The sequence below is a fragment of the Hyla sarda genome, chromosome 1 (assembly GCF_029499605.1).
Source record: "Hyla sarda isolate aHylSar1 chromosome 1, aHylSar1.hap1, whole genome shotgun sequence".
Taxonomy (NCBI): domain Eukaryota; kingdom Metazoa; phylum Chordata; class Amphibia; order Anura; family Hylidae; genus Hyla; species Hyla sarda.
Window position 1 is genome coordinate 377,312,397 of NC_079189.1, and position 8,198 is coordinate 377,320,594.

The following is an 8,198-nucleotide window of genomic DNA, read 5'->3' on the forward strand; positions in this document are numbered from 1 at the left end:
AATAGAGTGGCATAAACAACAAGAATAGAAATGAAATAAAACAAATGGGGTAAATCAAAAACGGAAAAACACGTTGACCACTGGAGTACCCCTTTAACCCGTTGGGGATGGAGCCCATTATGACCCTAAGGACGGGAGAATTTTTTGCAAATCTGACCACTGTCACTTTAAGCATTAATAACTCTGGGATGCTTTTACTTATAAATTTGATTCAGAGATTGTTTTTTCGTGACACATTCTACTTTATGGTAGTGGTAAATTTTTGTTGATACTTGCATCATTTCTTGGTGAAAAATTCCAAAATTTTAGGAAAAATTAGAAAATTTTGCATTTTTCTAACTTTGAAGCTCTCTGCTTGTAAGGAAAATAGACATTCCAAATAAATTATATATTGATTCACAAATACAATATGTCTACTTTATATTTGCATCATAAAGTTGATATGTTTTTACTTTTGGAAGACACCAGAGGGCTTCAAAGTTCAGCAGCAGTTTTCCAATTTTTCACAAAATTTTCAAAATCGGAATTTTTCAGGGACCAGTTCAGTTTTGAAGTGAATTTGAAGGGCCTTCAAATGATAAATACCCCACAAATGACCCAATTATAAAAACTACACCCCTCAAAGTATCCAAAATGACATTCAGTAAGTTTGTTAACCCTTAAGGTGTTTCACAGGAATAGCAGCAAAGTGAAGAAGAAAATTCAAAATCTTAATTTTTTACACTCGCATGTTCTTGTAGACCCAGTTATTGAATTTTTACAAGTGGTAATAGGAGAAAAAGCCCCCCAAAATTTGTAACCCAATTTCTCTTGAGTACGGAAATACCTCATATGTGTATGTCAAGTGTTCGGCGGGCGCAGTAGAGGGCTCAGGAGTGAAGGAGCAACAATGGGATTTTGGAGAGTGAATTTTGCTGAAATGGTTTTTGGGGGGCATGTCACATTTTGGAAGCCCCTATGGTGCCAGAACAGCAGAACACCCCACATGGCATACCATTTTGGAAACGACACCCGTCAAGGCATGTAACAAGGGGTCCAGTGAGCTTTAACACCCCACAGGTGTTTGACGACTTTTCGTTAAAACCAGATGTGTTCATGAAAAAAATAATTTTTTTCACTGAAGTGCAATTTTTTAGTTTTGCAAGATCTGGAGGGATACAGTTTAGAGACCACTTTATAGTGGTCTCAAACTGCAGCCCTCCAGCTGTTGCAAAACTACATATTCCAGCATGCCCAAACAGTTGTCTGGGCATGCTGGGAGTTGTCGTTTTGCAACATCTGAAGGACTACAGTCTCAGACTGTAGCCCTCCAGATGTTGCTAGGCAACTTACCGGCTTCCGTAGGATCCAGGGAGCCGTCTTCTTCTGCTGCACAACGTCGCCGCCCGCCGATCACCGTCGCCCGCAGCCTCCGGAGGGGTAAGTGGACCTTCGGCGTTCGGTCCCCTTCGTTTCCCCATTCTGCCCCGCCTATTGTGGGTGGGCAGGACGGGGAAAACTAAAGTAAACCCCTCCACCGCCGATCTGCTATTGGTGGTCGCGTCTAGACCACCAATAGCAGGGATAGGAGGGGTGGCACCCCTGCCCCCTTACTCCTATGCCTTCAGGGGGATCGTAGTTGTCTTAGACAACCTTGATCCTCCTTCTATTCTGGGTCACCGGGTCACCATAGACCCGTAATGACCCGGAATCTGCGCAAATTGCAAGTGTGAATTAACTTGTGATTTGCGCCGATCGCTGACATGGGGGGGTATAATGACCCCCTGGACATTTGCTCGGGGTGCCTGCTGATAGATATCAGCAGTCACCCCGGTCCGGGCATATGGATACGCCCTTCGTCCTTAAGTACCAGGACGCAAGGGCGTATCCGTACTCCCTTCGTCCCCAACAGGTTAAGGCTAAGGCTAGGTTAAGGCTAGGTTTCCACTTTTTTTTTTTTAAACTTAAAAAAACACCAGCAAAAACGCCAGAAAACTGCCACATGTTTTTCCTTCGTTTTGGCACTTTTTCTGTCGTTTTTTCTGGCGTTTTTGCCTTTGAGTGGAAATTGCATTTTTGACCCCATTGGCGTTTTTTTCTAAATTTGTTGGGTACCAAATAAAAATGTAAAAAAGATGCAGTAGGGATGGGAAAAAATGTATTTAATGAACTTTTTTTTCTTATAGTGAAATTTTAATTAATTTTAATAAAATGTGTGTGTTTCACTATTTGTTCTCAATTTATTTTTTATTTTTTAGGTAGTACTACAGCTCCCAGCATGGAACAGACTGTTTCATGATGGGAGTAGTAGTACCTGTACTACTAGAAAGATTGCCCTGGGTGTCACTCCTGACACCCGATCCGATCGTCCTATATATTGCAGAGATGCGGAGCGGCTCTCTACAGTGCTCGCATCTCTGCTCTGTACCCCGGCTGGCCAGTGATGAGAATAGATATTCACCTCACTCATTCAGTGATGTTCTATTCGTATCACTGGCCAGCCGGAGTTTAGTGCAGAGATGCGAGCGCTGTACAGAGCCGCTCCGCGTCTCTGCAATAGATAGGACAATTGCATTGGGTGTCAGGAGTGACACCCACTGTGAACTGTCCTTAACAGCAGGTACTACTACTCCCAACATGGAGCACACTCTGCTCCATGCTGGGAGCTGTGGTACCTGCATTAATAGACAGATCACAGCGAGTGTCACTTCTGACACCAGATGCTGACACCCTGTGGGAAATATGAATAGGTGTATATATACGTCAGGGCAGGGGATCATAAAAGTGCGGCCAACCACATCTATAAATGATAAAGAAGGATTGCAACGAACTTGGGGTGATCTGTCAATTAGTACAGGTACTACTACTCCCATTATGGAAAAGTGTGTTCCATGCTGGTAGTAGTAGTACTACCTAAAAAATGTACAAACAAAAATGAAAAAAAGTGAAAAACATACACACACTACATTTTCATTATTGTCGGCTATATTTTTAGTGCCCTGCCCGCACACATAAATTGATCCCTGTTTAAAAATTACTTCAAATTTTGTTCTAAAAAAGTTACATTTTGTTGAATACAATTTTTTCCATCACTACTGTATCTTTTTTATTATTATTGTTTTTTAACCCCTTAAGGACGCAGGACGTAAATGTACGTCCTGGTGAGGTGGTACTTAACGCACCAGGACGTACATTTACGTCCTAAGCATAACCGCGGGCATCGGAGCGATGCCCGTGTCATGCGCGGCTGATCCCGGCTGCTGATCGCAGCCAGGGACCCGCCGGCAATGGCCGACGCCCGCGATCTCGCGGGCGTCCGCCATTAACCCCTCAGGTGCCGGGATCAATACAGATCCCGGCATCTGCGGCAGTTCGCGATTAAAATGAACGATCGGATCGCCCGCAGCGCTGCTGCGGGGATCCGATCATTCATAACGCCGCACGGAGGTCCCCTCTCCTTCCTCCGTGCGGCTCCCGGCGTCTCCTGCTCTGGTCTGTGATCGAGCAGACCAGAGCAGGAGATGACCGATAATACTGATCTGTTCTATGTCCTATACATAGAACAGATCAGTATTAGCAATCATGGTATTGCTATGAATAGTCCCCTATGGGGACTATTCAAGTGTAAAAAAAAATGTAAAAAAATGTCAAAGTAAAAGTAAAAAAAAAGTGAAAAATCCCCTCCCCAATAAAAAGGTAAAACGTCCGTTTTTTCCTATTTTACCCCCAAAAAGCGTAAAAAACATTTTTTATAGACATATTTGGTATCGCCGCGTGCGTAAATGTCCGAACTATTAAAATAAAATGTTAATTATCCCGTACGGTGAACGGCGTGAACGAAAAAAAATTTAAAAAGTCCAAAATTCCTACTTTTTTAATACATTTTATTAAAAAAAAATTATAAAAAATGTATTAAAAGTTTTTTATATACAAATGTGGTATCAAAAAAAAGTACAGATCATGGCGCAAAAAATGAGCCCCCATACCGCCGCTTATACGGAAAAATAAAAAAGTTATAGGTCATCAAAATAAAGGGATTATAAATGTACTAATTTGGTTAAAAAGTTTGTGATTTTTTTTAAGCGCAACAATAATATAAAAGTATATAATAATGGGTATCATTTTAATCGTATTGACCCTCAGAATAAAGAACACATGTCAATTTTACCAGAAATTGTACGGCGTGAAAACAAAACCTTCCAAAATTAGCAAAATTGCGTTTTTCGTTTTAATTTCCCCACAAAAATAGTGTTTTTTGGTTGCGCCATACATTTTATGATATAATGAGTGATGTCATTACAAAGGACAACTGGTCGCGCAAAAAACAAGCCCTCATACTAGTCTGTGGATGAAAATATAAAAGAGTTATGATTTTTAGAAGGCGAGGAGGAAAAAATGAAAACGTAAAAATTAAATTGTCTGAGTCCTTAAGGCCAAAATGGGCTGAGTCCTTAAGGGGTTAATGGTACCCTACGAAATTCTATTAAAAACGGTATCTCCAAAGTTAAAACCCACATGACGTTTTTCTTGCCGTTTTTTCACTCCCATAGACTTCTATGGGAGGAAAACGCCGAGATTTTCCTTAAAAAATGCCAAAGTCTCAACAAGAGGTTGTTTTGAAAAACTGCCAAGAAGCCAAAAATAGCTAAAGGAATTCAAAAGGATTTAAAAAAAAACGCCAAACTGAAAAGCGCCAACTGGATATGGCATTTTGCAGTTCCCTATTGACTTGCAGCTAACATCTGACCACAGAATTTTTTCAAAAAAAAAAACGCCATGCGGCAGAATGGGCATTTTTATTGGCGTTTTTGCCAAATAAAAAAACTAGCCTTACTGTTACTCCTATGAATTGAGAAGAATGCACAACCACCAGTTTCAGTGACATATAGGTGCCACTTGATGTTTGCCTGGTTAGTAGTTCATTTTAACATTTAAATCAGTTACAGAGTATGTGCCTAATACAATATTAATAGAATAAAATAAAGCAACATTCTACCAGCAAAAAGAAAATTGTAGAGGGTGGTATCGTGCTTCAGAATAATTTCGCTATATGACCCACAGTTGGAGTGGCACAGTTCTTGCGTGGGCAGAGTGCTGCACAATTAGCAGTGCACAATATTAACTTCCATCCCACTGAACTGCTCTTACCAGGCCATTAACCATGTTAGATACCGAACAGGAATTACTTAAGTAAATTCAGCTTTGAATGTTTTCTAGTAAATGCAAATAGGAAATCACACAACAGCTAATGCACGCTGCTATTTAAGCTATCATTTAGCTTAATAACCTAAAAAGTAATAGCAATTGGAGGGAATCAATTAATACAAGATTATTGTAAAAGCCTAAAATGTTTACAATACAAACATTATATCAGGATCTCTTGATCTTCGAGGAAGGTGATGAGGAAATCATCTATTTTTAGGTAAAGCCATGTTTTATTATCTGATAATACTCAGTAAAGTTTGTATTATTATGTACAGAAAACATCTCTCTTGAGTAGAAATGAAATATATGCAATAGGCTTATACTAAGGCAAGGAAACAATCCCACATATGCACCTACATATGCATGTTTGCATACAAGTGTATGACATATAGTTGCATACTCTAAGGGCTATATGTTTTGCATACAGGTTACATTTCACTATTTTTCCTGTCCCATGCTTTGATAAACATGGCAGCTTTAGCTATGTGCAACCAATGAGGCCACACAGGGTACTAGTTGTCTGCAACTGAGGCATCCGCGTTGTGCATCCTCACTGCCTGAGGACTAGCACTAATGTCTTGACCTCATACTGCCTGGTGCATGGGCATCATCAAGTTGGGCTGTGTGACTTACCTGTGGGCAACAGCAAGCAGAGGACATGAGAGGAAAATAATGTTGTTGTTTTTTTAAATTTATACAAAGGGGCCATATAGGGTGGTCTAATATAACAGTCTAGAAACAGAGGGGGGCCTAATAGTATGGGGGGGGGGGGTCCAAAGAACACTGAGGGAGTACAGAGGGGGTCTAATTATACAGGGTGGGCATAGAGGAGGGTATAATAGAGGAGACACAAAGAATATGAATGGAGTACGGAGGTGGCCCAATATTACAAAGGGGACTCAGAGAAGGTCCTAACAATATTTAAAAAAAACTCAGAGGGGACCAATAAGTACAGGGGGTTCAAAACTACTGAGGTAGTACAGAGGGGGCCTAATAATACAGAGTGGGCCAATTTGCCTTTTATTGCATTTTTGGAGCCTATTTACAGCATATTTATGATGCAGGTTTAGGATTTTCTTGGCATATATGCCAGGAAAAGCTCCTGACATACATAATTAGCATAGCCAAAGGCAGGGTGTAATAGGAGAACACGAAGATGATAGTACACTGTAATACATCAGTATGCATACATCAGTGCTGCAGTAAAGGCAAATAAAAAAATATAAATTACCCAAAAAAAGGAAATAAATGGTATCACCCCATTCAGAAATGTCCAGTCTATTAAATATATTATTACATCATCATTAATGGCAGACATGTATGTTAGTAAATGCTTTGATACACTTATTGCAAAATAATCCAGCAAATTAGACCAGATTTCACTTAGACACTGGCTAAAATAACGTAACTTTTTATACTGGCCATAGTCTGAACATTAATGGCCATAGTCTGGCCTTAAATGTTTCCTTCTATAGAAAACTAAACCTTATGGCCAGTTGTCATGCAAAACTAGTTTATTGGCATAAATAGCCAACACTAGTAGGAAAGAAAACCTCAACACTAGTAAGACAGAGCATGACTTGCATTGATGGGGCGTGCCTTGACAGTACGAGGGGGCGTGGTTGACCACCTGCAGCATGCGCACAGCATTTGGAACTAAATGTTCCGAACGCAACCGGAACACTGGCCAGTGGAGTACCCCTTTAAAGTAAAGCTATGGCTTGTAGTGATTGGTTAATATTGTGGAGTTATGCTCTGTCCTACTAGTGTTGGGGTTTTCTTTCAGGGATTCTATTGAGATTTTTGTCACTCTCAGTAGTAAAAATAATATAGTATAGTAATATGTTCTTCTCATCAAAATGACGGAAAACCAAACTAAACCTTGATAACCCCCTTAAACAACAATTTTTTTTTATTTATTTATTTTGGCAGATATATCTAAACATTAAAAATTCATTAATAAAAGCATTTTCATTTGTTCATAATGAATTGATTTTATTTAATTAAACCTTTAATAAACACGCACAATTGACTTCTATTAAGGGGGTTTGGGATTTGTAGATTCAATAAATTCACACATTGCATTCATACATGTACTTTATTATCTTACCTATGTCCTGGGGATTAGCCAAAAACGGGAATGGATCCAAAAAAAAGGACGTTTTTCAATTATTCCTTTGCTTAGTTTTGAATCAAGTTCTGGTTTTGGCTACATAAACTGTATGAAATACTAAATGTTTGATTCCAGCCTAAAATGAAAGTATGTTTGGCATTTCCATGCTTTGTGGCATGGATTAAGGCAATCAGAGTCATCTTCTCTAGAGTGAATGATGCCACCTCATCTCCTTGTAGTTGTACCACATATAGATTCATCTTTGGTGCCCTATGACACTTGTAGTTATTTGGGTGCTGCCTACAACACACATTGCAAAAATCATTAGTTAAAGAGTATCTGTAATCAAAACATATTTTATGAACTAACTCAGATTATATTCCCTGACGACTCCTAACACCTCTCCTGTCCCTAAAAATTTTTCCAAGCTTTAAAAACTCTGTATCATACCTTTCTACTTGCTTACATTGTGTGAGCTCCCGGCCGGACAAAGTGGGTGTTCCCCAGCAGGCATGATGTCACTGAAGCCTGCAATAGCTGTGCCTCCCCATGCCCCGCACACACTTCCTGAGTTTGGTCCCCTACCAGGCATGGAGGAGACCAAACTAACTGTTTGACTTGTACAGGGAATAGAACAAGGCCACCTAGTGGCTGTTTTTTCAATAACATTAAAAGGTTGAGAATTTTAAAAGCAAGTAAATAGCAAAGTGTCTTACAATTACATAAGGAACAATATATCAAAAGTTTAGTTTGATGACAGGTACTCTTTAACCCATAACTGTACTTTCAAACTTTCATGGTTAGTTAGATTAACCCTTCAGAGTGAGGTTCAGAGGTTTTATTTATCTGGCCAGGTAGGTTAGTTGATAGGACCCGCACCATTTGAGAAACCTTGGCGTGG